The sequence below is a fragment of the Lemur catta genome, chromosome 4 (assembly GCF_020740605.2).
Source record: "Lemur catta isolate mLemCat1 chromosome 4, mLemCat1.pri, whole genome shotgun sequence".
Lineage (NCBI taxonomy): Eukaryota > Metazoa > Chordata > Mammalia > Primates > Lemuridae > Lemur > Lemur catta.
This window is the reverse complement of record NC_059131.1, coordinates 66,638,924-66,655,498: the sequence shown is the minus strand read 5'-3', so window position 1 is coordinate 66,655,498 and position 16,575 is coordinate 66,638,924. Positions and strand designations below refer to the sequence as shown.

The 16,575-nt window shown below is 41.8% G+C and overlaps 1 protein-coding gene across 3 annotated transcripts in view; it reads left to right on the top strand.

Annotated features, from left to right (window-relative positions):
- The window catches only part of ST3GAL5 (ST3 beta-galactoside alpha-2,3-sialyltransferase 5), a 54,829-nt gene that overhangs the window by 12,298 nt on the left and 25,956 nt on the right, over positions 1-16,575 (top strand). The window lies entirely within an intron of this gene.

Below are 16,575 nucleotides of genomic sequence, written 5' to 3'. Positions count from 1 at the left end.
TCCTCATAACTTTGCTTAATTTGTAGGAGAATCTGAAAATCTTTAGGCTAAAATCTTTTGTTCATGTATTTTTCTCCAGCTGTGAGAAACTTGCTGGTAAGCAGAGTTTCTCAAAGTGCTGCACCCACATAACTTAGGGGAACTTGCTTAACATACACATTTGGCAGCTTTACCTGGTCCTACCAGGTGGGACATTCTGAGGATAAGATGTGGGAATCTGCATAGTTTACAGCCTCCTCCAGTGGTTCTTGTATATGGTCAGGCTGGAGAATCCCTTGTGGAGACATTTATAGTTTAAACTGAACAAATATTAGAAGCTGTTGGGAGATGGTTGGGTGTGATCTCAGTACCAGTGTTCTCACCAGCACTTTCCTTGTGGTTTTGATATCATGGGTGAAATTTCATGATCCTAAAAGACAAGTGAGGCCCTGCCCATCCAGTTGAAATGGAAAGTATGATACAGTGGGGTATTTCCCCCTTTGGTGGTGGTGGTGGTGGTGGAGTGAGATGGTAAAAGGGCCTCTGCTTGAGCTGTGTCGATCCAGGAATGGGTGTTTTCCCTCCACGTCCATGCCAGCTGTTGACATGCTGCTGGGGCTCTGGCTTGGTGTGTGAGTTCAGGCCCACGTGCGTCTCTTGGCTCACATACCATTGTACCAGTGAGGATGTGACCACGTATCTTGATGAGTCAAGATTTTTTGAGATTGTGCAACCCAAACAAAACAGAAAAAGATTAGATATTAAAACTCAAGTGTCAGTTTTTAGCCCACAAGCCTTGATTTCAGTTTTGCAGTGTAAGTATCCTCATTGAGTTTAATAATAAGGCAGTGTTGAAATTTTAATATATATGATGACTTTATACTTTATCCCAATGGTGGTTAAAGTCAGGGGTGATTTTGCCTCCCACCGATCATTTGACAAAGGAGACATTTTTGTTTGATAAAACTGGAGTGGAGAGGGAGGACCAGAGATGCTACTGGCATCTAGTAGGTAGAGGCCAGAGATGCTTCTGAACATCCTACAACGCACAGGACAGCCACCCACCACAAAGAATTACCTGGCCCAAAATGTTAATAGTGCTAAGTTGAGAAACTTTGCAAAAAGATTAATTGAATACCTTGTATCTGTTATGTATTAGGATTTTACGTGAGCTGTAATGTAAAAAAAGAGTTCCATTGCTAAAATTAGTTTGAAATTAGTGAACTAGCTTGTACAAGGATGACAGTCTGCCTGGGTGAAGCAGAGAAGACAGGCTGACTTCCAGAATCACAGGAGAGAAGTAACATGTTAGCAAGCGCTCCCTAAGCCACATTTTAAGGCCCCGGACTGGTGTGCTCTTGAGCATTTCTAACTAAACCTTTGGAGAAGTAGAGGGGGCTTCTGAGGAGTCATGAAGGTGATAGGTTAACATTCTGAGAGGCAGGCGCCAGTGGCTGGACTCGACCTGGGAAGGTAAGGCCTTTCCCGCCCCTTCTCACGACCCTGGCATGGGCACCGTCCCTTCCCCTCTGGAATAAGGACGCTCCTCGCTGCTCTTCTCAGCTTTTCGGAAGGAGAAGGAGCCTGGGACTGGGAGGTTGGAGACCTGACCTTCAGCCTGGCCCCTGGAGTGACCCTGGGGCTGGGTGCTCGGTGCCTCAGTTTCCCCATCTAGGCAATGGGCCATATGTCCAGTGCTTCCAGTGTACTAGCTGGTCTAGAAGCTTTTAGACTTTAGAGGTCATTGAATTCAATCCTAATTTCCTCATAATCCCAGAATTTACAGGTAGGGAAATGAAGGAACTAAGCACTCGGGTGACTAGTACAAGGTCACACAGAGTAAAGGGCAGACTGGGACTGGATTCTTGGTCTTTTGATTCAGATAGTGAGCTGGTGGGTGAACAAGAACCTAACCAGCCCTGAAGTGCTGTGGCATACATCTTGAGGAAAGTCCCCTTTCTAGAGTCTACCTGTATGCCACACAGGTGAGGTGCAGGAGAGCTGAGATATTCCAGGGTGGGTGATGGAAGAAGGAAACTTTGGAGGCAGAAAATCCCCAGCCACAACCTTGGCCTGGGTTTTGCTGAGTCTGCCTGTTACCAAAAGTTCGGTACTTGTCCCCAAGGCCGAATCAGAATGAAGAATGGGGACAAGTGGTTTGAAGAAAAGGAAAGAGAAGTTTATTCTAATAATTTGCCAGCAAACGATGAGGGTGGCAGACTAGTGTCTCAAAAGACCACCATCCCCACTTTAAGCAGAAGTACAAAGTTTCTAAAGGGGGGTTTTCAGCTTCGAGCTGTTTAACTATAGTTGGTGGTTTGGGTTGACCTTGTCTCTGATCAAAACAGATCTTGTGACCTTTGTCCAGATAATTCTGTTGAGCCATCTCCTGTGGTTTAAAATACTAGAAAACAAAGAAAATTTTCTGCCCCTTTGATTACTGGACTTGGACAGTAATGCAGATTTTAATTCCCAAAAAGGGTGAGGAGTTTTAAAGAGACAACTCGTAAAACATTTTGCCCTTTTTCAGACCTTTACCTGTTACATTCCTGTGAGTCCTAAACCAACATCAGTTGTTGCCGAATCCTCTGCCTCCAGTTTCCACCCTCTCTGTATCTTACATAAGTATTTCTTTGGTTAACCTGGTATCATTCTTGGAACAATCTTGCGGGGGGCGGGGAGGGCGGGGAGCCTGGCTTAGCCGAGGTATGGATAAGCAGATAGTGCCCCAGTGCAGCTTCCATTTCCACAGATCTCACTGGAGTTCTTACACTCAGGGCTTCCCCTCACAATCAGGTTGATACTCCACACAGGTGTCCCCTACCTGAATGTTTTACTCTGGTAGCATGAAATTGAAGTGATTGGTAGCTCCCTTCAAGGGTACTTTGCACTTCTTGGCACATCCCCTGTTCTGCTTTTTATTATAGTTTGCATACTGCTTAATTGTAAGCCTTTGTGCCCATAGTGGGGTCTCATAATTATTTATTAGATTGAATAATGGAATTCATCCTTGATCTCAAGTTTGAATTAAGCATTTTTATTTGTTTTGCTTAAGCACACAACTTTTAGATATTTTCATAAAATGCATTGACCCCTTGAAGTTTGACCATGAAGCCGAAGTTTTAACAATTCCTTTCAGCAGTTTTGCAACAGAGATGACAATCTATTTATATGATAGAAGTACACCCGTACTAATCTATACTGGTGAGTGCTTTTTAAAGTTAATAGTATAAAATTACAGCTAAGTTATATCATAGGTGTGGTGATAGGGATATGAATTAAAATATAGGTTGTGGGAGATTGACACCACATTCTATTCACTCAGTTACTGAAAGCAGACTTTTAGGGCCATAAGTTGATTAACTGAAAAAGTAAGGTAAAGCAGGGAATCATACAGATACTAGGTACGTGCATTTCTTAAGCATTTCATTTTAACTGAAAATGTAAACGTTCTTTTGCCATTCTTTTAACATAAGACCTCAGCCTTTTCTTGGAGTGTGGGGTCAGTAAACTCCAGCCTGCAGGGCAAATCTTATCCCAGCATGCTGCCAGTTTTTGTAAATAAAGTTTTATTGAACATGGCCTTGCTCATTTGTTTGCATATTATCTAGGACTACTCTCGCCCAACAAAACAGAATTGAGTAGTTGCAACAGAAACCTCATGGCCTACGACACCTAAAATAGTCACCATTTGGCCCTTCACAGAGTCTGCCAACTCCTGGGCTATGCCATCTATGGTATCTTCAACATAGAGTGCATAAAGTCATTTGCAAAGCCGTCTGAGTGCACAGTCTTTCTAGGTATTTATGAAAATTTCCCCAGCCTTTACAGTTGTCTCTCCTACACCTAACAGCAATTTGCGTGACTCACTTTCATCTAGTCTTCCTAAAGCATTCAATGTGGCTTTTACAGGAACAACTACTAGAGAGGCTACATAGTATAGTAGTTAAATTCTTAAGCTCTGGAGCCAAATTCTTTTGTGCATTGTTAGTTGTATAGGCCTTGGGCAATTTCCTCAGTTTCTGCCTTTGTAAAATAGGGATAATGAAACTATCCATTTCCTAGGATTCTTGTGAAGATTATGTGAGTTAATTTCTTATAAAGCACTTATGTTGGGTCGTAGTCATAGTCTGTTCTGGTTTCTTGGTGTGCCCTTGGCTGGAGAATGACCAGACACACCAAAAGCAAGGCAGGTGTGAAACAAAGTGTATTTAGGAAGGACAAGATAGTTTTATAGAGCAAGATGAGATTCTTATGAGAACATGGGATTCTTATGAGAATTGGATGAATTAAGGCATGGTAAACACTACTTGGGGCACTGGTGCTAATATGTTAAACATTTCAATTCAATTTTCCTTTGAATTATAATGTCAATTTTGAATTGAGAAAGATAAAGTTTCCAGACTGAATGTGAATTAAATGAAATGACTGCTTTGAAAGCAACAGTTTATACCATATTCCTAAGAGTCTCTGATTCTTGTTTCTCTCCCTCTTATTTCTCACTTGGCTCTGCTGTTGATTCCTCTTTGTGTCTTCCCCACTGGAACTGCTGCAGAGAGAAAGAGATGATATAATCATCACTAGGAAAGCAAAGTGTTTACAGTGACAAGATGATTTCAACTGCTAGATGATGTAGGATAAGTCAATGACCAGGTTGTACCTTTTAAAGTTGACAAGGTAGGTGTTATGTCAGGGTGAGAGAAAGGGAGGGAGTTGCTATTGCCTGTACTCCTGTTAGGTAGGCATGAGGGGTAGGCAGTCAGCAGGGCAGGCGATAGGGGATGTGGTTAAGGATTGAGGGTTGAGACCAATAAAAACAGAGAAAAGAAACCACAACAGCAAGAACTTGAGGTTAGGGACTTTTCCCGACTGGGAGCATGCGCAGAAGCTCAGAGCTTATGACGAAAGGTGACCTTGCTCTCATTAACATAGTAAAACTCATACCCCCTAGTGCCATGACAGTTCTGGAGCCAGCCATATAGGACAGGAGATGGGAGGGCTACATGATTCCAGGAATATCCATCCACTTCCCCGAAAAGATGTGAATATTCTACCCCCAGCTTAACATATTATTAGGGATTACCATAAAGGACAGACTCTAACCCTGGGTTGACGCTGTTCCTTATTGGAGCAGTCCGCTCTCTACTGACCTTGAGAGCGTACTATACTTTCTATACTCTGTCTTTAAACTCAGGGTCATCTCCACTCATGGGGACAGACTTGTTCCTCTCTCTGGAACTTACTTTCGCTTTGCAATGAAAACTGCTTGTGTGGCAGTGCTTCGTGTCTCTCATCACTCCCTCACACCAACCCTGCTTGTGATTCTTCCAAGCAAGTAGCCAAAGAACCAGGACAATTCTCCCTAACCACACCTGACACTCCCACATGTAGTTCTTAGCATAACAAAGCCATTTGACTTTTTTTTTTTTAGACAAGGTCTGTGTCACCTGGGCAAGAGTGCAGTGGCATCATCATAGCTCACTGCAACCTCAAATTCCTGGGCTCAAGTGATTCTCCTGTGTCAGCCTCCTGAGTAGCTGGTACTACTGTAGGTGCATGCCACCACACCCCTGCTAATTTTTGTATTTTTAGTAGGGATGGGATCTTGCTCTTCCTCAGGCTGGTCTCGAACTCTGGAGCTCAAGTGATCTTCCTTCTCAGAGTGCTAGGATTATAGGTGTGAGCCACCTCACCCAGCCACAATGCCATTTTATTATAAAAACTCAAAAGTTTTCTGTAGTTTTGTGACTTAAGTATGACAAGTCATCAGAAGTCTGATACTTAATACATTATAATGAGCAGTTTATGCCAAAAGAAATGTTATAGTAGGAACTGGGAAGGAAATGCTTTTGAAGTTCCATTGCTTTGACTAATATCATTTCATGATTTAGGTAACATCTCCAAGCAGAGGAAGGGCCCATCCTTAGGAATGCAAAGCCCCATACAGAAAGAAAGGGTCAGCAAGAGAGGGCTGGGAAGGGTCCACCCTACCTCTTTTCCTTTGCACAGTGGCCCTAGCAGGCACAACCTGCTTTTGGAGGCTGAGGACATTATGCAGTACAGCGTGATGGGGTGGAAGTGTGCATCTCAAAAGTAAATATGAGAAATGACTTGGAGGGGACATCTAAAGAGAGCAAAACTCTAGCAACCAATGACATGTTAAAGGACCTTTTTTAGCCAGGGCGAGTCTTTCCCTAACAGTAGAGTTATTATAGAACTGTGATGAGTGTTTATGTTTTTGAAGCAGTTTAGAACACCTAGGATGCAGTCATTCGATTTATGAAATGAAAGAGAAATGCTGTAACTGTGTACCCATAGGCCCTCATTCCTCTCTCCTGCCTTTTCTGATGGCTTTTGATCAGCTTCCACACAACTCTATGCATAAGGCATATTTTAATGCATTTCATGTTATATATTAATTATTTACATGTTTCCCTCTTCCACGAGATTGTGCTTCTTGAGGATAGGGGTTCATGGGTTCATCATGGTACCTTCATTCAATAGGTGTACAATAAATATTGAATGAATGAATGAATTGCCCAGGTTCCTTGGAGTCACACAGCTAATAAGGCCCAAGAGCCAGATCTAGAACGTAGGTCTTTCAATTCCTAGCCCAGTACTGTTTCTCCCATACCATGCAACCTATCTGAGGTATTAAACAACTTTTCTCATTTTCATTTTTATTTTCTTACTGCATTTTCATTAAATCATCATTTATTAATGTTTTGATGAGACATAAGTTCCTATTATGTATTTAATTGCATTTTCCTACTGAATTTAAAAAAATCAAAAGTTCAGATGTTTTCTAGTTTCTGCCTTATACCATATAGTCATAGACAAACCAACATTATAATCTAGACAGTTGAAATACTATATAATATAACTAAAGGAAAGTTTAAACAAGGAAAACCATAGTCTGCAGTTGCTTGTAACAAGAAGGCAGTTAAACAATGCTTTGCCAATATATATGTATCCGACTAGCTAGTGTTCTTCAAATCAAACTGTGAAAGGCTGAGTACTTTAAGAGATATGAAAATGAGCCCTACATGTGACTTGGACATCTCCTTTTAGAGATTAGTTTTCTCATTTAATGAGCAAGCAAGATATAATTAATAATATTTCACATTTACTATACTTTAGAAATAGAAAATATTTGACACATATTATTATAATTTGATCCTTACAATCCTGTGAGAATGGGAGTATAGGAATTTTTCTGTTTTGCAAATGAAGAAAATAGCTCTTATTAGGTTTGGGTGATTTGCTTAATGTCATATGGCTAATATGTGACAAATTTGGGTGTACAGCTTTGAAGCCTAGTGCAGTGCTTTCTCTATTTTAAGATACTGGCTGTAAAACACTCTGAGATCTTTACATAAATCATACTGTAGCATTCATAGTTAGCCGACTGGAAATGTGTCAAGGCTACGAAGGATCCAGCAAGAGGAGTATGAATGGGTACCTCTTGTGATTGCATTATTCCAGAATGTGGCTTAACCAGCAAAAAAGGCATCAGAGAAATGTATAGGAGTTGGGAAATCCACTCCCCACTGTTGACTTAGGGTCGTGGAGTTGCCCCTGTCTGAGAGCCCAATTGAGGGTCATTAAGAGGAAGGGGCTGAAAGTGGATGGTCTTAAAAGCCAGAGTAGAGGCGAGATAGGGATTACGTTGCAGGGAAACAGTAAGGGCTTTAATTTTGGTTTTGTGTGAATGTTATTAAATAGTGGAGAATGTAGGGTCTGAAAATGTGTTAAAGTAGAGCTGTCAGGGGTCCTAAGAGAGGTGTTAACCAAGAGAACCATGGCCACACCAGGAGTTTAAAATTGCACCAAATTCACCAGAAGTTCTTTGTGAAGTGTATTAGTCCTTTTTAAAATGTCTTGAAGGTTAGTTTGTATTTTTTTTTTACTGATTAATAAAGAAACAATCATTCTTTTATTATGCCATATGTGTCTCCTTGACTGGCATGTAGGAGATTCAGAGCCCGTCTATTTTGTAAAACAATCCCCATCAGGGAATTTATTTGTTGTTGTAGTATAGTAATTTGTTGGGCTGATTTTATGGCTAATTAGCTTGTTTTTAAAGACAGTCTCTATACTGAAAAGATTGAATTAAGTAAGTTAGTTGTGTCATAACAAGTCCAGATATTATTCCAATTATTATAAGAATGATAAAGGCTCCAGACTTGGTTTGAGGGTATGAGGCATAGTATTATTGATAGGAGTAAGGTTAGGAATTATATATGTTAGACTACAAGTTTTTGTTTAGTTTGTTGGGAGCCATAAATAAGTGATCTACAGAGAAAGTAAGTTTGATTTTTGGGATTTAGACAAATATCTATGGATATATTGAAATAAGATTTTTTAAGGTAGGTATTATCATGTTGTATGTCTTCATACGTAGAAGCTAAAGTCATTTCAGCCAATGGAGGTAAGCATGAGGTATATTTAGGAATAGTGGAGTAATTATGTGTCTAATTGAAGGAAAGAATATTAGGGTTTTATTTTATCTCATAGGTCTCAGGGTTGTTTAGTTTTTGACATCCCTGTTTGTTGATACTATTAGGTTGGAACCAAAAGTTATGTCCTTTGAAGGGGCATGATTGAGGGCGTGGGGGACAAATGTTGGTTTTTGAATAGCTTGTCTTGGTCCACGTAGTAGTGACATTGTGGGGTTTAGGAAAGTATGTTATAGAAAGGGGACCAGGCAGGTAGTTTGACCCAAATGCTGTTAGTAGATAGATGGAAAGTGTGGTTGTAAGTCGGGGAGTGATCAAAACATTTTTTCACAAAAGGACCTGGGCGAGATGGAGTAATCAGGCACAGGGAAGTTTGTTTCGTGAGTGAAACTGAAGTGAATACGATTACCTGAAGATTAAGCCAGGCTTTGCTATACAGAGAGTTTAAGAGGAGGTGATCTACTTTGGGTCAAACTGTTGGGTTTATGGTCCACCCAAGGCGATCAGAATATGAGAGGATTACGTAAGATTTTAACTGATTTTATTCAAGAGGTGGGAAAGGGACAGTGACAAGCTCCTTCTGTGGAGAAATATTGGTACACATCTAACAATTTGTGAGAAGAGTCCACAGTTTTGAGAAGTTGGAGGGCCTCTTGGACTGTAGGCAGACAGGGATGTTGTAGGACGCCCGTTGTGGGGAATATGGAAAGTAGAATGATTATTAGGGTTTTTGGTACGGGCAAAAGGGGGACAGGCCTGGTATGTAAGTTGGATAGAGATATAAGGAGAAGGACTAGGAAAATAAGAAGCCATATATACCACAGCATAGTATTGAAGCTCACTATTTTGGGGCTTTTTGTCGAGTGATATCAAAGTCTGGTATCAGTGATGGGCTGGCAGGTGTAGGCCGGTGGGTTTCTGGGGAGTTCATGGTGGGTGGAAAAAGGTTCCCCTGGAGGATCAGTAGGTTTGAGTCAGGAAGATGAATCCAGGACAGAACTTGTAGAAGCCTAGCTGTGGTGAGAATTACTTGAAAAGGACCTTTTTATTAAGGTTGGAGGGGCCCAATTTGTCCTGGGAGATTTTTGAGTCAAACTCAGTCCCTGGGCTGTAAATGTTGAGGTCTCTTTAAATTAAGGGGTTGAGGAAGGTGGGTATCTGTATATTTCCAAAGACTGTTGATAAGTAAGTGTCAAGTGGAGGTAGGGAAATTGAGGTGAAAGAGGACAGGAGAACAGACTGTCTATAAGTTCAAAAGGGCTAAGAAATAAAGGCATTCTAGGGGAGCCATGGAGTCTTTGAAAAGAGTATAGGGAAGGAGGTTTATCGAGCTTTGTCATAGTTCTAAGGAAGGCTTTGCAAGCTCTTGGTCTCACAGTCAAATCTAGTAAACTTTAAGATAGCACAGAAGTAATAGTTTTATGACCTTAAGATATCTAAACTTTAATAATAATTTTAAAATTAGTTTTATTTACCAAAGGTTACTGAAGTCACGTGAACTAAAAGGCATTTGAGGTTTTTTTCATGTTTTTGATAAAATATTTAAGTGTTTCCTTTTTCAAGCCAATTAATTAGAGCTCTTTTACATATCTTGGTAGTAAAACATCACATACATATGACACATATAGACACACAAACAGACAGAATGATATTTTTAGGTGTAACAGGCAGAAAATTCATATTAATATTTTGAAAGTACAGAGCTAGGGCTTTGGACGTAAATATTGTACCATTATTTGTTTATACCAAGGGGAAAGGCTGTATATAAAATCCCAGTTAAGTCTTTTCCAATAGCCCGAGAAAGGAAGTCTGTGGTGATAGAAGGAATTGGGTGTCTAACTGCACCCTAAGATCTCTTTACAATAAGGGTATAGGGCAGTTGAGAAGCACTGAAGGAATGAGTGAAGACCTGATCTCCCAGTGAGTAGAGGAGCTATGGAGTACACAGGGGGTTTTGCATTTTATCTTTAATTCTGATGATGGAGATAGAGGAAGGAGGTAGAGGTCTTGAAAATTTAGGAAGAGCAGAGTAAGTGGCTTCAGTATCAATTAGAAAATCGACTTGTTTACCTGCAACAGAGAGAGTTACCCAAGGCTCAGCCATCTTGATGTTGTGAAGTGAAGTTGGTTTTGAAGCCAGGGTCTGTCCGTCCATCAGACTAAAGCAGTCCCAGAAGATTCATGGCTATTGAGGACGTTGGCTCGGGTGGGGTGCCCACTGGTTCTGGAAGGCAAGTGTGGTCCCCTGTCTCGAGGAGAGGGTACTCCCACTTTCAGCGTCCCTCCGTTTTATAGAGAGGGCATGGTCTGGGGAGCCCACTTCCTGGGGCATTTTTTATTCCAGTGACCCAGAGTTGGTTGTAGATGAAGTACGGCTCAGTTTTTGGAGAAGAGTGTGGTCCTGGTGTCATCTTGTATGGGCTGCTAGGGTAACTCTGTCTCTGAAAAGCTCCTTTTATGGCGGTAGCCACCATTTGGAAAACTTTATTCTAGGGCCTGCTGCCGGTCTCATTCCCTCTTTTTCTCTTTCCTCTCCTCATCTCAGTTATTGAAGACCTTGAAGGCTAGGTCGAAAAGTTCTGCTTGTAGTTTTTGGAGTTTATGTCAAATATCAGGGGCCAACTGGGAGATGAAGTGTATTGTTAAGATGGTTTGTTGCTCCCCTGTGCCAGGAGCTAAGTTAGTAAAGAGGCAAATGGCCTCAGATAGTCATGAAAGAAAAAAGGCTTGATTTTGATTTGGGCTCTGAGTAATTTATAATGTCTTTCGACCCAGTAACGTCCCAAAGAGGGAGCTGGTGTGCAGGTGGGGAGGGATTTTGGAACAGCTGGCTGGAGGGAGTGCAGCTGGGCAGAGTGGTGAAGAACAGGAAGGAGGAGGGGAAGGAGGAGGGGAAAGTGTATCAAAGGAGGGAGGTGATGTGGAGGGGAAACAGGGGCAGCCAAAAGAAAAACATCATCTGGAAAGTGAAGACAGTGGGAGAGATGTAGGGGTACGAAGTAACACCTTTTGTATAACATGTTATTGATAACAGGAGACAGCTGTGCTTGCTTTTCTACCAGGCTGACCTTACCAGTCTCCTTGGAATATGGTCTGGAGGATGTGGGAGGGAGCCCACACCTTACTGTCTGCTTGGTAACTCTTCAAATGCTGTTAAAACAAACTCTTAAAGACAACAACTGAAGCCACAGGTGGTTAAACAAACAAAGGGACAGTTGTGTACTGTGATCTTTTCTCTTTTTTTTCTCTGTTAGTTTATTAACAATGCCATCCTTTCATCACACACATACATGCATGCTCACCCATTGTTCCAAGTCTACCCTCCTTTCTAGGCACCCCCATGGGAGGCCACAGATGTGGAGGTGGATAGATGTGGGGTGGAATTCTCAGCTCCTTTGGCTACCCACGTGTGTCCTTCGGCAGATTAAATGCAGATAGCAAGCCAGTGAAGTAGGTATTTTTAGGATTCAGTGGGATCATGTGTAGGCTTATTCCTCCCAATAAATATTAGTGCCCTACTCATTCTTGTACCAGTAATTATCCATGCAGTTAATTTGGCATTCATCATGCACTGCTCTGCAGCGTCTATTCTGCTCTTGTCTTGAATGGTTCTTTTTTTTGTGGAGGCAGGATTTTGCTATGGTGCCCAGGCTGGTCTTTAACTCCTGGCCTCAAGGGATCCTCCCACCTTAGTCTCCCAAAGTGCTGGAATTACAGGCATGGGGCACTATGCCCAGGCCTTGGATGGTTAATTCTTAATTTTATAAAAGTTAAATGTTCTACAAGTGGGCTAAAAGCCCAAGCTTGCCCTTACATTTCTTCACTGGGGCCTCAAAAAGAATTATTGAAAATACAGGACTAAGTTCTAGTGTTCGATAACACTAGACTATAGTTAAAAATAATTTATTGTGTATTTCAAAATAGCTAGAAGATTTGCAATGTTCCCGTCACAAAGAAATGATAAATGGTTGAGAGGGGGTATCCCAATTATCCTGATTTGATCATTACATATTGTATGCATGTGTCAAGATAGCATATGTACCAAATAAATAAGTGCAATTATTATATATCAATTTATAAAACAAATAAAAAGAATTTCTTCAACAGGCATATAGACTGGTAAGAGAAATCTGTTACATTTTTATATGTGAGTAGAAAAATATAATCTTGGAAGCCAGGCCTTTTCTGCATAAAGGTGGTTAGTTAAGACATGATGTGGAGACTGTTACCTGAGCAGCCTGAGTGGGAAGAGTGTCAAATTGATAATCCGTGGGGATCCTAGCTCTTAGGAGATGGAAAAGGAGGACCAGGAGGAGCCACAGACAGAAGACAGGCTAGCCCCTGTGATGGCCTGCCAACAAAAGCCTTGGAGGAATGCCCATAACCACCATCACCTCTGAAACCCTCCTACGAAACTGAGTATTTATTCAGTAAATAGATATCAGATGCCCAGGTCATGCCTCTTACCATCCCAGGCACTGTGAATACAGTGGGGTGCGAAGCAGAGACCCCTTCTTGCATAGAATCTACATTCTGGTGGGGGAGACAAGAGATAATGTGTAATTAAAAAGTAAAAAAAGTGTGAATAATATGTCTCATGATGATAAGTGTTATAAAGACAAAATAAGCCATGCGTTAGGATTATCTGTATAAGCAGTTTTGGTAAGTGGGCCATATCTGTAGTTATTTTGTTATTCTAGCTCAAGCGTTCTTCACATTATGTAAATGAATTGAGGAGAGGGTCTAGTCTGCTGAACTGAACGGAGGCTGTGTGTGTACATGCACACCAGTGGCTGGGGGGTGGCTTTAGTGTGGGGAGATGTTTGTGATAACTGTACTTCTCCACCTGATGCTGCAGTGCCAGACCAGGCCAGGTGAGAGTACGAGCCCTCCGAAGGGAGGGGCCTCTGTCATCCTTTTTCCTTCTGTTCATCCATTCACCAGCTCTTTGGAAAACCCTGTGAAGCTTCCACGAAAGGGGAGTGACTCAGTTTCTGCCCCTGAGGCAACCTGGACTTGCTGAGTGTCAACATCTTTTATTCTACTTCTCCATAAATGTATTTTTTCTAGCTCAGCAATCACATGGTCCTTTCTTAATGAAGTTCCTCCTGAAAATCTAGTAACTTAGTTTCTGCCTTTTCACTTTATTTTTCTCTTAATTTTTTTTTTTTTTTTTTTTTGAGACAAGGTCTCACTCGGTCACCCTGGCTAGAGTAGAGTGGCCATCATAGCTCACTGCAACCTCCAACTCCTGGGCTCAAGCAATCTTTCTGCCTCAGCCTCCCGAGTAGCTGGGACTACAGGTGTGCGCCACCATGCCTGGCTAATTTTTCTATTTTTAGTAGAGACTGGGTCTTGCTTTTGCTCAGGCTGGTCTCAAAGTCCTGAGCTCAAGCAATCCTCCCGCCTCAGCCTCCCAGATTGCTAGGATTACAGGCGTGAGCCACTGCACCTGGTTTGCTTTTGCACTCTTAAATGCTTGATTTATGGGATGTTGTCCCTAATGTACTAAAGAGATGATCCAAGGTTCCTAAAAATATTTTGTTCAGGTAGTTTTCAAATATCTTTTCATAGCATAAATATCAATCATAGCTTAAGGATTTCCTCCCAAATGAAAACAGTTTCAATTTTTCAGAAATAATACTAGTTATATGCAGAATTCAGATAGTATAAAAAGGAATGCAAAAAGAGAAACTCACAGTCGTACCACCTGTTGATAACATAGGTGTGCCTTCTTCCAGATGTCATTATACCTATAATTACCTGTGCCTTCATAAACAATTTTTCCCTATATTCTGATCATTTTTGTTAGTTAAAAGTATAATTGCCGTTGAAATCTATGGCACACAGTTATTCCAACAGTTAACAAAGCATGCCCTTGATTCAATGTTTATATGATTGAACCTTTAATTTCAATCTCTTCTCCACCAAATAGAACATTAAAGACAAAGGAAATGAATGAAAACAGTGCAGATGGTGTAGAGGTGATTATGACTTTCAGCTAATAAACCCTGGGCCGGGCTGTCCAAGGGAGCATCTTAAGGCCACCTCACTGTTTGTCAGTTGTACATCTGTGAAGGTGACTCAGGTTGGGCATTCTTTTGTGATGTTGAGGGGCATGGAATCCAAATGGTCCCTTGTAAATCAGAAGAAATAAATACTACTGAGTCCAAGTAGAGGGGTTTGAGGAAACTCCTGGGAAGTTGGGTTCTCATAAGTAGATACGACTGTGTGTGTGTGTGTATACACATTTTACAAAACTGCTTTTTTCTTCTTTCTATCAATAAATGTATGTACCCAGTACTTCAAGCTGGCGCTTCTCAAATTTTAATATGCCCATGAGTCCCCTAAGGATCTCATTAAAATGCAGGTTCTGAGTCAGTGGTGCCTGAGTGGGGCCTGAGGCTCTGCATTTCTAACCTGCTCTCAGGTGACACTGATGTTGCTGGCCAGAGACCCCGTTGTGTAGCAAGATTTCTTTTTTCTTTTTCTTTTTTTTTTTTTTGAGACAGAGTCTCGCTCTGTTGCCCGGGTTGGAGTGAGTGCCGTGGCGTCAGCCTAGCTCACAGCAACCTCAAACTCCTGGGCTCAAGTGATCCTCCTGCCTCAGCCTCCCAAGTAGCTGGGACTACAGGCATACGCCACCATGCCCGGCTAATTTTTTCTATATATATTTTTAGTTGGCCAGATCATTTCTTTCTATTTTTTAGTAGAGACGAGATTTCACTCTTGCTCAGGCTGGTCTCAAACTCCTGACCTCGAGCGATCCACCCGCCTCGGCCTCCCAGAGTGCTAGGATTACAGGCGTGAGCCACCTCGCCCGGCCAAATTTGTGTAGCAAGATTTTAATGACTGCAGAGTATTCATGTGGTTTGTGCCATAATTTACCAACAAATTTCCCATCGTTGACATTTTAGATGGCCTGATGGATTTACACTTTATTCTTGCCATCATAATTTCTGTTAATAGTCAATTTGGGCTTCAATCTGAACTAGTATTGAGAAACTGCTCTTTTGGGGGAAAGTTTATCTTGTTCGATGACAGGACACAGACATGTCATGCACATTCTGTTCCATTTGAGATGTTTCTTAAAGGCCTACTGTGTGCCATCCTCTGTCTCGGGTGTTAGAGATACAAAAGTGAACAGAGCCCTGGCCCTGCAGCTCAGCCCTCCAGAAATTTGCAAAAAAATTTCAGTTCATGTGGTAAATAGATAGAGAAATGCCCAGGGATGGGTATGATGTTAGAAAATGACCTCATAGGGGAGGAAAGAGATGGTTGAGCTGGGTTTAAGGATGAAAAGTAGTTAACCAAGCAGATTGTTGGAGTGGGATTCCAGACTGGGCAAAGGCACTGAGGCAACTGTCTGGCACATCAGGTTTCTAACAGTATTTATTTGTGAAGTGTGACAGACAAGTTTGTCACATGGAATGACAGAACCTGAGATGAGGTGGGAGCCATTAAGCGGATAAATATTTTAGAAAGGTGGCTTTGAGGAAATGAAATTGAGACAGAGAAGTCCAGGTTAAGTGCTACTAAAGGAGTGTGGTGGGCAGGGGAAATTCAGAAGTAGTATTGACAGGTCCTGGGGATTGATTGGGGTTGAGAATGAAAGTCTGGGGTTAATTTGCAGGTTTTTGGTTTGAATGGCTGAGCAGATGGTGCAATAATGTAAGGAATGGAGGGACATGTTCTGCTTAGGGATGTTGCTTGAGATGAAGATGGCAAACACACAGGTCGTCAGATGTACAGGTCTGAGCGTGGGTCGGGGGCTGCATCAGAGAGCTGGACTTGGGCGTCAGGAAGCCATTGTCATGGCTGAAGCTTATACTTGTCACAGAGTTGCTAGAAGTGCCACAGATGTTGCTGGAGTCATAGGTAGGCACCCTCCATTGCCTCTGCTACTGCTGCTCCTGTCAGAAGCTTCAGCAAGTTGGGGGAATGGAAACACTTCTTTCCTCTTGTCTTCTAGTCTCCACCGGCACATGCTCAGATCACAACAGGAAGCAGCTGACATGATAAAGTCTGGGAAATGTAGTTTACAGGCTTATAGCTGGAGGGGCAGAGTAGAGCTGAGAGCCAGAGCACTGTCTTGCACACAACAGAATCTTTCTCATGTTCTAGCCACAGTCAGCTT